The sequence below is a fragment of the Chiroxiphia lanceolata genome, chromosome 5 (assembly GCF_009829145.1).
Source record: "Chiroxiphia lanceolata isolate bChiLan1 chromosome 5, bChiLan1.pri, whole genome shotgun sequence".
NCBI lineage: Eukaryota > Metazoa > Chordata > Aves > Passeriformes > Pipridae > Chiroxiphia > Chiroxiphia lanceolata.
Window position 1 is genome coordinate 67615561 of NC_045641.1, and position 12963 is coordinate 67628523.

Consider the following 12963-nt stretch of genomic DNA (forward strand, 5'->3'; position numbering starts at 1 on the left):
CCTGAAATGTTGCATCCTCCCATCCTTCTCTTCTAAAATAATTTTTAAGTCCTTAAAAACTCTATTTGAAAAACTGGGGCTGGCTACCGGTACCAAGAACACAAAATCAACTCATTACCAGCCTAATGTTTACAACTAGCATGACTAGAAAATGGTTGTGTTTCTGTGTTTAAATTACATCCTCATTTAAAATGACAGCACTGCAAAATTAAAGTAAATCACATTTTTTCTACAAAGTAGCTGGGGATCTAAATAAAGTTACTGGGGATATTCTGCTGCCAGGAAGATGCCTGCAGATTTGGCAGCAGGAACAAACAACTCAGTCCTGGCAAAGATGGTCAGAATAATGCATGTGTATTATTCGTCGTAATTCATTGCTATCTGGTCAAGCAGTGGTTCCACGAGGAAACAACCATGTGCTAACCTGACTGCCAAACAAATGTAATGAATATATTATTGTGGATGCACTGTTTTTGCAAAGGCAGTGTAAGTGGTATGTTTATCTCACCAGAGAAAATGCCTCCAGGGTCTGATTTCCACAAAAATTTCAAGAGGAATCCTGTGTTACACTCCTCAATGAAAGTAGCCCTGTGATACCATCAATGGCAGAAATCATCCAAACAAAATTAAATAGGAGCTGTTTGAGTATATTTTTTCTTTTGCAGTAGCATTTTGGCATATAGTCAACAGAAGGTGATAAATCTGTAAACTGACAGGCTTGATAGGTTCTTACTTAGGATGTTATATTTATTCCTGCCTCACAGGAGCAGGTTTTTCAGGAAAAGATTATGTATGGGAGTTTAGAACATGTTTCTGTGGCAGCAGAGGTTCAGTACTTCACTGAGGGTTGATCACTTACCCAAACTTTTCAATAAATGAGGAATACTAAACCAAAAACCTCACACTATTCCATTTATTATAATTTAATTCTGGTTTCCATGTTTCTAGACCCACTACAGCCAAACCTGCCACACCATTTGACTTTCTCCAGCATTTTCCACGTAATATATAATGCAAGCCTCCTCACACTCAGAAGTAGTTATTAGAGATGCCACACTGTAGAGCTAAAATACTGAATCTTGTGCAAAAAACCAAGCACATTTACAGTCAGGGACTTCTAAGAGTTTGTTTTGAGACTTGCCACAATTTTCAGTACTATCAGTATAACTATCAGAGAGTCATTTTTTGCAGGACACATATTGCTACTACTTTCAAAACAAAGCTAAGATCTATCATTCTTCTTTAGAATTTCAAACCAGATGTTTTTCTTAGTTCCTTTACTTAAATTAAATGCACAATATGGCCAAGACTATTGTTTCAGTCTGTCCAAAACAGACAGTACAGAAATAAAAAAGAGATCACTTTTATTGTACTGTCATTGCAACTCCTCCAGATAAGAAAGGGGTGAGAATCTAAACACCTGGCAGTAAGTGCAATTCTGGAAAAAAACTCTCAAACCAAAAGTTCTTTAACTTTAAAACTAGTTAAGAAATTTGCAGTTTGACCACCTCTAGCATCAGGTTGAGAGCACTCTAACATACTGAGATAGTATGAGGGAATCTGAGTTTTTTCTAAGTCACCTGTACATATGGTTTGACACAGAAGGAGCCACCCCTAGGTAGGTTAGGATGTGTGAAGCTACCAAAGAGAATTAACATCTGAGTTGAAAGGATCTGGAAAAGACTGATCCAAAGTTCACTGAAATCAAAGCAGAGAGTCTGAGGAACACAGGCATTCACAATTCCATGATGTTAGAACTCGTGGATCACACGTATTCAAAATGCTTTAGAAACATGAACTCTCGAAAGCACTTTGCCACTAAGGGTCAGGCCACTGCTGTCAACCTGCATTAACAATAGTGCATCCTGCAGTTCCAGTGGCTGGTCCTGGCTTTGATGGAACTGAGAAAGTGTCAAAGTTTGCTTTGAACTACATTTTGAAGGTCAGTGGAATACCTATGGCTTCACCTATACACTGATCACCACAAATCACCATGTGTCATCCTGATTCTAACTTCCTTTTTGAAGGAACATGCTGCAGAACTGCAGTTGTAATTATTTACTCCACATGCTTTTTGAAGGGAGTTTTTGAGGAGATAAATCCAACTTTAAAAGCTTATTGATAAAGAGAGAAAGTAATTCCTTCCAATTCCTTGTAAAGAAATTATTGTACTCTGGGAGCAGCAGGTATTAACCAGGGGCAGGGATTTGTTTTTCCTATATACACCCACACCATCTGTCCAGAGCATAGTGGAACATTTCCATTAATTTCCCTGTAGGAGCTTTACTACTACCACTGACATTGAAGGCACAGAAAGAATTTTTAATGTATTTCATGTAGAAGTGCTGGAAGTCAGGCATATGTTTTCGCAGCTTGTCTAACTGAAGCAACATAAAAGGTCAGAGAAAACAGACAAAGCAATAGGATTCTGAATAGAGGAGGAAACAGGAGGAGCTGTGTTAAAAAGAGATAGAAGGATCACTATTAGACTTTGTAAGACTGATCAATTAGATAATCAGATATGGAGAAACTGTCAAATAGCCCTGCAGGCAAAATAAACAATCTCTGGCCTAACATTTAATTGGCATTTAGAAAATGCAAATGTTGCTGAGCCACCTTGAGGACATATAAGTCAGCATCAGCTGTCCCAGGATTAATCTAAAAATGAAGTTGTGTTTTACCACATCACCACGTGAAAGTCCAAGGTTTGTAAATTTGCGTTTTGGTTAAGAGATAATGGTGTACTTTACTCTTCCTGTGATATACTACTCACATTCAATGTCAGATCCAGCAGCTAAATACATCAGTGGCTTACAACAGTAGCAACTAAGGGTTTATATAGGGTTCACTTTGTGGGTTTCTCCTTTTCCTTCAGAAGCACTGTTTCCTCCACTGCAGCTGCTTCCAGGACCCAGTCTAAGTACTGCAACCAATAACATCACTTTTGTAACCAACTCATTTTCCACTAACAGAATCAAAAACCCCAATCCACCAACCCTCACCTCACCAAGAATACAGATTCTAACTCGTGCCACACATTATTCCCTGGCAGAAATAAAACATCTGAGCAGTTTGACAACGCATTCTACCAGGCAGGCACAGCTGCCAGATGGAAGAGACAGAGAAAACCAATTTTTAATATATTGATATGGTTTGAAGCTGGCTCCCTGCCAAGTCTCCAAACCTTACCATGAGAAGTCACCCCCCCCCCCAAACCTCAGGGAGAAGAGGGAAAAAAACCCAAGAAAACCAAAACAAGAGAGAGACAGCTAAAGCAATATATATAAATATATTTACACTTATATTACGGTTATATACAATTGAAATATATATACAATTTCACAAGGAAAAGGGAAAGGGAAGGGGGAAGGAAAAAAAGGAACAAAACCAAAATAAAATATATATATATATATCCCGATCAGTAGCCCAAGATCTAGCAACTAAAAGAATTAGCAAAGAAATATCTCACTACTCTCCTTGAGACAACCAAGAGTCACTCTGGAACGATCGCCAGCAACCTCCGCCTCCCAAGGTCGACAAGGCCTTACCAGGCCTCGCTCCCCAACACGACAGACTCAACAGCAGGGAACCTGCACCTCCAAAGCCGCCAGAAGGAAAGAGAGCAAAGGCCTCTCCTCCTTTCTTCTTATAGTCTGGTTTACGTAAAAATCGTAGGGAATACCGGGTAAATCTGGGCACTTCCTTGGTTACAAACTGGTCACCAAGGAAGGCCTAGACCAAACTACCACATATATGAAGGAGGAGAAAACAGGAGAAATCCAAAGAGTGGGAAGCAAAAAAAGAAAACTGGCTCTGGATAGCAAATATTAATGAAAACATGTATCTATTTGGGTTCTTTGCTTTTACTAGCATCTGTCTAAAATGTAATGATGCAAGCTAGGACACATCAGTCGTGGTCTGGAGGAAGGGCATGTCTCTGCAGTTCTTTCCTGGCATTGCATGGTTTGTTGCAGTCCTCGTGTGCCAAATGGATGGCATTAATGAAGAATCTGTCCACCCTTTTCCACTCATCTCACTATGCACCTACACTTACTTCAGTTGCAAGGCAGTAAGGCTGGATACAAGATTAAGTGAATAACTGCTATTGGTTAAAAAAAAAAGCTTAAATTATAAATGCCAACAGATGGTGGATTTTTGAGTTTGGTTAGGTGAGTGAATGTCCAAAAATGAACTTCTGAACTCTCTGGCAGAAGCCTGATATTTGCTAGCTGCAACAAATGCAGGCTGTTGTAGATTACCTAGATTAAGCATCCCAAATCCTTCAATTAAGAAAGAGACATGACACAGAACCACCAATTATGATGCTGACCACACGTTGTGCTTCTTCACTCACACTATTTGGATTGGAACAGTCAGGCATTTATGGTTTCAGAAAGGAGTCCAAAAACGAGAGTTCCCATAGAGAAACCGTGGTCTTGGAGAGAAGAAGAGGGTCCAGAAAGAAAGAGGAAAGTGAAGATCCCATCGGGAGGAAGATCCTGGAAGTGATGGAATATCCAGGAGATCAAGGAGCTGTGTGGTGAATGTTGGGGGAGGCCCAGGGTAGTTGGCCAGTAGGACCTGGCATTGCCAACTGGAAGCAACAGAACAGCAGGAAGCATCAGAACTGTCTGCCCAGCCTTTCTTAGTCAACAGCAACCTCTCCATGGGGAAGAGAAGATCCAGTAAATGTAACACTCATGGGGAGATCATGTGAGTGAGATAATCAAAGAGGGTAAAAGCTTGTTTAAAAGTTTGTGACAGACTTTTGTGCTTTTGTTTTTGTTCTTCACATCATTTTTTGATTTTTTTTTTAAATTTTTTTTAAAGTAAAAGTTTATTTAAGAATCTTGACGGTTCTTAAGTAAACCCCAGTAAAACTTCCCTATGGGCTGTCATTAACCACCTGTGATCCATGACAGTGACTTTCAATATTCATTCAATATGATGTAGAAGAGATTCATCCATTGCAATGGCTCATACTGAACACACAGGTCATATCCCAAGGCTGCTGGACGTGGCATCATCAGAACCCACAGCACTATTAAGAGGCCTTAACTTCATTTTAATTCCCTAAGGCTGTTTTGTCCTTCTCCAGGAGTCTCAGGTTTCAAAAATCTTTCTTCCCATTTCAACTGCTCAAGTGATGCACCACCTCCTGAGGTGGCACTAACCAGAGGAAGGTGACACTATCCAGGGAAGGAAAGTGCAGCTATGAGATGAGGTGAGATTGCTGCTCCCTCCCCTGGTACTAGAGATTTCCAGGAGAGTATATGAAGAGGGGAGAGATGGAGCAACAGACACAGTTGGCAATGGGGTGAGAATCCAAAATGTTGTTCATAACCACATTTTCTCTGGGGTGAGGAGCAGGAGAAAGCAGATTTCTAGCTGGAAGTGTGTATTTTGCTATCAGTATGGCAGAGAAATGTTAAACAGAAAATTTAACCCGTTTTTATCCTGCCCTCCCATTCCCCAGTGAATCTGTAGCCAGTGATGGTCATTGTCAGTGTAATCATAGGGAAAGACAACATGTCAAATGAGAGTGATACAACTACAAGAGGACAGTGACAGAAAAGTGAACAGCTCTTGGGAGATGAAATACCTGATCTCCAGCTCCAGTGCTAAGCCACATGATCGGAAAGAGCAGTTATGATCCAAAATCTCTCAGATGGGAGCAATTCTCAGACTCCTACAATAAACTCTCTCTCAGCTCAGCTGGAAAAAAAAAATAGACAAACACCAAAACTAGCAATACATTTGCAGTGAATCATCTGGTCACTAGTCACTTTTGCATGACACAGTTTGCATGGTATTCATAAACTTTTTTTTTTCTGTGATGTTCCAAGGCAGCAAACTTAAAACAAGCAAAGCCTTCTGACTTCCATGGAAACCCTGCAAGGAGATGACTGGCTGTGCTTCAGTTTATTGGTTAGGACGCACAAGCCAGGTTGCAGCTTTGCAAGCATGAAGGTTCCTGAAGTGTGGCATACCAACATCCAGCACACCAGCACAAGGGGCTTGTGGAATCCCCCAAAATCCCTAGGAAGGAGCTTCCAAAATCCCTTGGTCCATGAAGGACTGCATTAGGCAGTGGGTGAGAAGACTCTGTTTGCTGAGTCAAAATATCACTGCCCACTTCCCAGTCTCAGTGTCCCAATATCCATTCACAGTGTCCATCCACTGTAGGTTGGCCCTTGGCCACAGTTTGCAGTCCACAATTTGAGTAGCATTCAAGGCTCATGGTCCACAGCTTGGCCAGCATCTGAGCCTCCCTAGACTTATTTTTCAACACACACAAAAAATGTTTATCCCCAAAACAATGGCATATTATATTATTATCTGACATTGTAATGAAACTTAGCTACTGCATGTGCACTATATTCACTTTGCATAACTTAACATAGTGACAACAGTAGTGTTGAGAAATGAGATAGGATGAACCTTTCTGGGAAGCAGACCAGCAAAAAACCTACTTCAAAGCAAATTTCTTTGTGACTGCAAAGTACTTACTTTCCTGTGAACCTATTTAAAGAAAATAATATTTGCTTATTGAAAGATTATGGATTAATGCAACCTTGGGATTATAGGTAATATACTAAGCTCACAAACCACAGATCCATTATAGTTGTCCTCACTGAAAAGCTATTTAAAAGAGATCCTGAGGAAACAGGTTTAGATTTTAAATTTAGCACTGTTCTACAACTCTGGCTGCTCATAAACTGAACTTGGATATACTAACTAGTTATTTAAGTCCCTAGTCAAAAAGAAAAACTGTAACAGGGTCAGCTGAATTTCTTAATAATTCAGAACATATTTTTAATAGAGATGCCAGAAGATGAATTAGTTCATAATTTTACAAGAGGTGTTACCAACCAACATGTTTATAGGCAGTCTTAGTTTAATAGAGACAGAACTGCCTTTTCATTGTTTTGTATGCTTGTTTCTTTAGGGAAGCTGTAACAATCAGCAGGGAACTTAAATCCATCTCAGTTTTTACCTAGAGTCAATTTTGGGATCCACAGTCAATTCTTGGGACACGGGATATAAAAAAATGGCTAAATAGAGCACCATCATGGATTAACCCAAGGCAAAGAGGCACCTTCTCTCTTCCAACCACCCTGTGCAGGATGAACCCACTGCATCATACAGTCTTCTGAGAGATAACTGGAATGGTCCAGAGCCAGGAAGAAAGTGAGTAATCAAGGAGAACTTGGAATCAAAGGGTCAGAGCAAGAACTCTCTCTCTTTCATTTAACAGTATACACCCACCCATGTCCTAGGACTCTCACTCTGATGCTTAGGCAGAGAACACTGTAAATAGGCTCTTTGCCTGTATTTCACTGACCATTCCTGGGCTGGCAACAGTGTAAATAACACCAATAACAATTTCTGTCAATATATGCCCAGGCTGCACTCACACAAATTTCCGGGAGACAGAAATTTGTTGCTCAACAGAACAATGGATCAATACATTAAATTGTCCAGGGCATTAACATTGTGAGCTGAGGATATTAAGAGAATAATCAATTTTGCAGAATGCCTTCAAGGGACAAGCTGCAATTTGACCATTATTGCAAATAAAGAAATTTGCACTAGGATTTTTAGTCCTTTGCCACAGCAGGAAGGAGGAGGGCAGCTATAGCAGCCATCCTGCTGGATTAAGAATCTTTCCCACTATGAGTTAAATATTCTGAAATAGCGGTTGTGTCATTTTACAAGAAAATTTTAAAACCTCTATTGGGAGTCTTAAAACTAAAGCCCAACAACAACAAAAAATTTAAAACAACAAAAAGGCAAGTTCATTCCAATTTTTTTCCTTCCAATAATTGAATCATGGCAAACTACTAACTTTTTTGTGTAATTCCATTTTATGGTCCATGCACTTATTTGTGCTCTTAAATGAGATGAGGAAGAAAGTACTTTTTCTGCAAAGCAGTCACTTCAGAGCTGCTAGCTTTGCACTGTCAGAGTGACAATGGCATTGTCCTGTCCACCTGCAGATACAGAAGATGCTTTCCAGCTCACCCTCAGGGATTTCTTTGACTCAGCAGCCCAAAACATTAAGACTCACTCAAGCATCAAAAATAGTCAATGGCAAGAATGCCACTGACTCTGTGGGGAATGACTGAACCATTAAAAAAATATCTATTACAGGAGACATGAACATTGTGTTCCTGTGGTTCCTGAGATCATGGAAAGTAAAGCACTCTTGGAAATGCAGGGCTGTTCAACTGCAGTCAGCTTAGAATCTATTAAGCAAGAAAGGCGTTCACCTGATAGATAGGTGGAGAAAACCACTCCTATGAGCTGTTTGCATGAAGAGCCTCTGAGCAAGAGATCAACAAATATGCTCATTTATCTGAACTGTGCCACTAATACCTTTTGATGCCTCTCTTCTCTGAGTACATGAAAGCTCTGGTCTTTTCCTGAAGGAGAAAATAGATGCTGTAGAGAAAATTACCTGCAAAACTAATTGGGCACTGAGCTCTTCCTCAATTTTTGTCCTAAACTGGACTGATGCCAGCTCATACATTATTTTCATGATTTCCATAAAAACTGCTAAGATCTTGCCTTTTAATTTTTCTTAATTTTTAACCAAATAAGACTGACTTATTAGTCTTACTATTATTGCTCTAGAACAAAGGGGAAAACACATCACCTTTGTAAGCTAGAAAACTAGCTGGAAAAATGTATTCTTCTCATAATTAAAATAAAAATAAAAATGAAAATAAATCCTGAGTTCTAACCTAGTTTCTGGTGATCACTGAATACTTGCAGCTAATCCTACCAAGTCTGTAGTATTTACTACTGCACTAGCTCCTGTTTATCACACTGATTTGTGTGAAACAGCATGCAACAGCAGCTGCATGAAAATACCTATACCTTTAGTACTTCTTGCCCTCAAAAATTTAGGGTATATAGTAATTTCTGGGAGAGAGTCAAACAAGGTAGGATGTATATATGATTTGTATCTGTAAGTATTTAGATAAATAGGTAGATAGACAGACAGACAGATAGATAGGAATCTAGGCAGAAAAGCAGTATTTCTGCTATGGCTTATAGTATATGTTCATTTACCATCAGACATCAGAGTATCACACAGGCATCCTCCCCCTGAAAGGCACCTCTGTAAAACAGACCTCCCCAGATCCAGGTCTCTCAGAAATCTTGTTTGATTTGTAAATGCAGTAGTCAGTTTATTATAAATCAATGTTTCCTATCTCTATGTAAGTATATTTCAAATTTTGGAAGGTATAAATCCAAGTAGTTTATATTATTCTTCCCTAACACATGCTGTCTGTGCTGTCCTCTCAACTTTCAGATGGTAAGCCATTTCTAAAAACATACCATTCTTTCTGGGTGCCCTTCTAAAATATAATCCAATGAGAAGCAACAAGTTTGGTGCAGCTATTAGTGGCTGAATTCTTTTGCTTGAGTTATGCAGAAGATCTGATTAAATTATTATAATGGCCGCTTTTGGCCTCACAACAAAAATAACACAAAACAACATAACATATAACATTTAATTCCCTTTTTCCCCTTCCAAAGACCACAATTAGCTCAGAATTAACTTTTTTTTCCTGCAGAATGAAACCTAACAGTATATGCTGTGGTTACACCAACCCATGCCAATGAAGTAATCTTATTTGTTTCATCCCCGTAGTGATTGCACAGTATTTCTGGGAAGCTGAGTTCTTGGTTTACAAGTCAGGACCCACAAATGTTAATCTCACTGTTACATGAAGCTCTGTGCAATATGTGGTACTCGGAGTGTACAGGACTTAATGCTTACAGGCTGGTTTACTTGATACATTACACTTTCCCTTCTACAGGGGAACACCAGCCAGTTTGGGCTGCTTTCAAATCTTAGTCCAAGCATGGCATAGCCAGGTATTTTGGGAGGAGTGCAAGAATACAGAATCTAAAACTCGCTGGGAGAAGGGCACCTCTTCTCTGACAACCCACTTGAAACTAAACATAAAAGTCTGCCAGCTTCATCCGGTTTCCTCACCGTATTTTCTTGGTTTAGCTTTCATTGAGTCTGTTCATAGACTCAGAAAGTTGCTCTGCCTGGCATTATTTAGCATCAACAGTTTAATTCTTACAGCAGTTGTGCTACCTAGGGATTAAAATGGAATATTGTGCCCCAATGCATGCTATGTGCACACTGCATCCGACACGGAAGCATTTTGGGAAACTCTGGAGAGAGAACCAAATATTGTAAAATGTTGCTAAAAGCAGCAAGCCAAGCTTTACCGAGCAAGTCAAAACTTAGCCCTTGTGTAGTGCAACTGAATTTCTTGATTCAAATAGCCAGATTTGGATTGGGCAGAAATCAACTAAACTCCACTTCCTGGCCCAACACCTCCTAAGGACAAAATCTCATTGAGGCATTTGTCTCTTGATAGGACTGAAAAAGGTATCCCAGAAATTGCAATGCTGGGAGAATACTAAACAAACCTTTCTCTCTCTCTTGAGTCCAGCTCCTCACTTACTCCAGGCACTGCAGTTACTAATCAATGACACTAATATCCCAGTTAATCTTCGTGATTTCAGCCACTGCAGGCTCTCATTACAAATCTCTAGTGTGCATACAGTGGCTGCAGAGGCGTAAGATTAATAACAGTATAGGATAAAGACACAGGTGGCTATTTATTATAATTTGTCTTGCCATGTGAATAAAACACCTCTTGCCAAAAGTAAATGCACACAGCAGTATGTTTATCTTGCAGCTGACTTTTCCTTTGCTAAATCTGATAATCAAAACCACCCCACAGGAGCATATTTAATACTAAAATCTATACTACAGGGTGAATTTCCTTCTTTAAACCGGGTGCTGACTGAAGGATTGCAGGAGAAGGTTAGGAGTTGAAATGTTACTTTTTGTAGCACCTTTGGATCCAACACAGTGATTTGTTTGACTGACAAACACAGAAAATTCTTCGTTCACTGTTGTCCTTGGAGCTGAGAAAAAGCAAGCTTTGCATAAGCTTTCAGGTTTATTTAGTCATAACAATATATTCCCCTTATGACTGTTTACAAAGGAAAAGCTCTTCTTGACATTTCTCCCTCAGTTTCCTATGCCAGACCATTCCTGTTAACAGGATTTCTCAAGTAATACAAAATTTATTAGAGGCTGAGGGACTATACACATGGCTTTTACATGCAAAGGTGCTGGTGGACGCTATGCCTGATGAAACCAAAGATGATCAACCCACACCCTTGGGGAGGGCAATGAAGAATTCTTTGTTTGAATCACAGTGAGAGAGGGACTTTTGGAGAAGAAGACTGTTTCCCAAGTATCCAGATCAATGGGAAAATTAAGTGGGCAGCAGGTGAGAAAATAGAATCAAGAAAGGGAACTGTTAACCATTCCTTGTGTTAGCCAGTCAGATGCAAAGAAAGGAAAAATTATAACTTGGATATAAAGTCCTTCAAGGTGTCCACATACTAGAAATGGTAGATCAAGTTGCTCATTTACATCAAACAGAGCTTGTTTGCTCAGCTCTGACATATAGTATTAATTGTGTGTCAGAAGAAGAAATTGTTAAGCCCCCTTTCACCAGAAGTTTCCTAGTTAATTTTAAGTAAAGTACATACATTATATTAAGTCTTTGCTTGCAAAGTTGGTTACAGACCTCTGTTGCTTGGATGGCCTCTATGGAATATGTTGATAATTTGTTTACTTACCCCTTCCAAATAGTGTCAATATGCCCAGACTACCCTAATCCCAAATCTCTGTATATAATTCCTATTACATTTATAGATGCAGTTGACAACATTACAAGTAGAAAGAGAAGCCATCTGCTGCCAGAAAGTCTAAACATTTGAACATTTTCCAAGGTCAGTGATGAGAAAAGAGCACATCTCTCCAGTGATTACCTTGTTGATATTAGAAAAGTCCAAGGAACACTTGAAGCTCAGCAGATAAATTCAGGACAGATCAATCCTTTTTCTCATCCCTTTCATGAAATCCAGGATCAAATGTTTTTAATGTTTGGTAAGAAGGACTTTGTTATTCTTCCCTACCCTTTTCATTTTCACATGCTGCTCTGATTTCTTGGTTCTGGCTGGGACCAGGAGAAAGGGCAGGATGCTCTTATCTTTCCAACCTGACTAGAAAGCGAAATGTTAGAAATCTAATTAAAAGCGTGTCCTCTGGAGATTTCCAGCCCAGTTTTGCAGATGCAACTGTAGTTCAGAAAATGAACAAGACTCCTGGGTGCTTACTTGATGGGAGATATTTGGTTACTCTGCAACACTCATTAAAGAATCATGGAATAAGGTTGTTGGTGTGGATCAATGGAATCTATCAACCTACAATCTGTATTTTCAGCTCGGTTTTGTGAGGTGCAAGTACTCAACACACTGATGTCCTCAAGTCTCACCATCACTTATTTTCTAAATTATCTAACCCCTAGAGAGTGGCACTTAAGTAAGTTATGCTTAAATAGACCCACCAGCGAGAGAAATTTCTCTTTGATTTCAATCACAGAAAGGGTGCTCAGCAGGCATTTAGCCTATGCCATTCAGCTTGTGTTTCCTACAGCTTTTACTGTCCCTTTTACTACTGCCAGCTTGAGTAGCTTGTTGCTTGGCTAGATTGTACACAACAGGCCAACATACCTCCTCCCCTCTCTGTCTCTGGGAACCCAGACACTTTCCCCTTGGAGGAAGTGTCTTCAGGTCAAACAGCTCAGTGGTGATTGCACAGTCTGTGGCTGCAGAGTACAGAGGGCACGTGCTAAACCCAGCATCAAATGGACTGCAGAATTTTGCCCTTATTTAGTGAAAAGAGGTTGGACACATGTTGAACTGATGAGCTCAACTGGGTATATAGCAAATAGCCACGGGCATTTTCCAGGCTTTACTTAACACTCTAGATAGGTTTATTTTGTTAAAGCTGAGCCATTCTAAAACCTTTTGACTTGGGATCCTGTGCACACATCAGCTCTAAGTAGA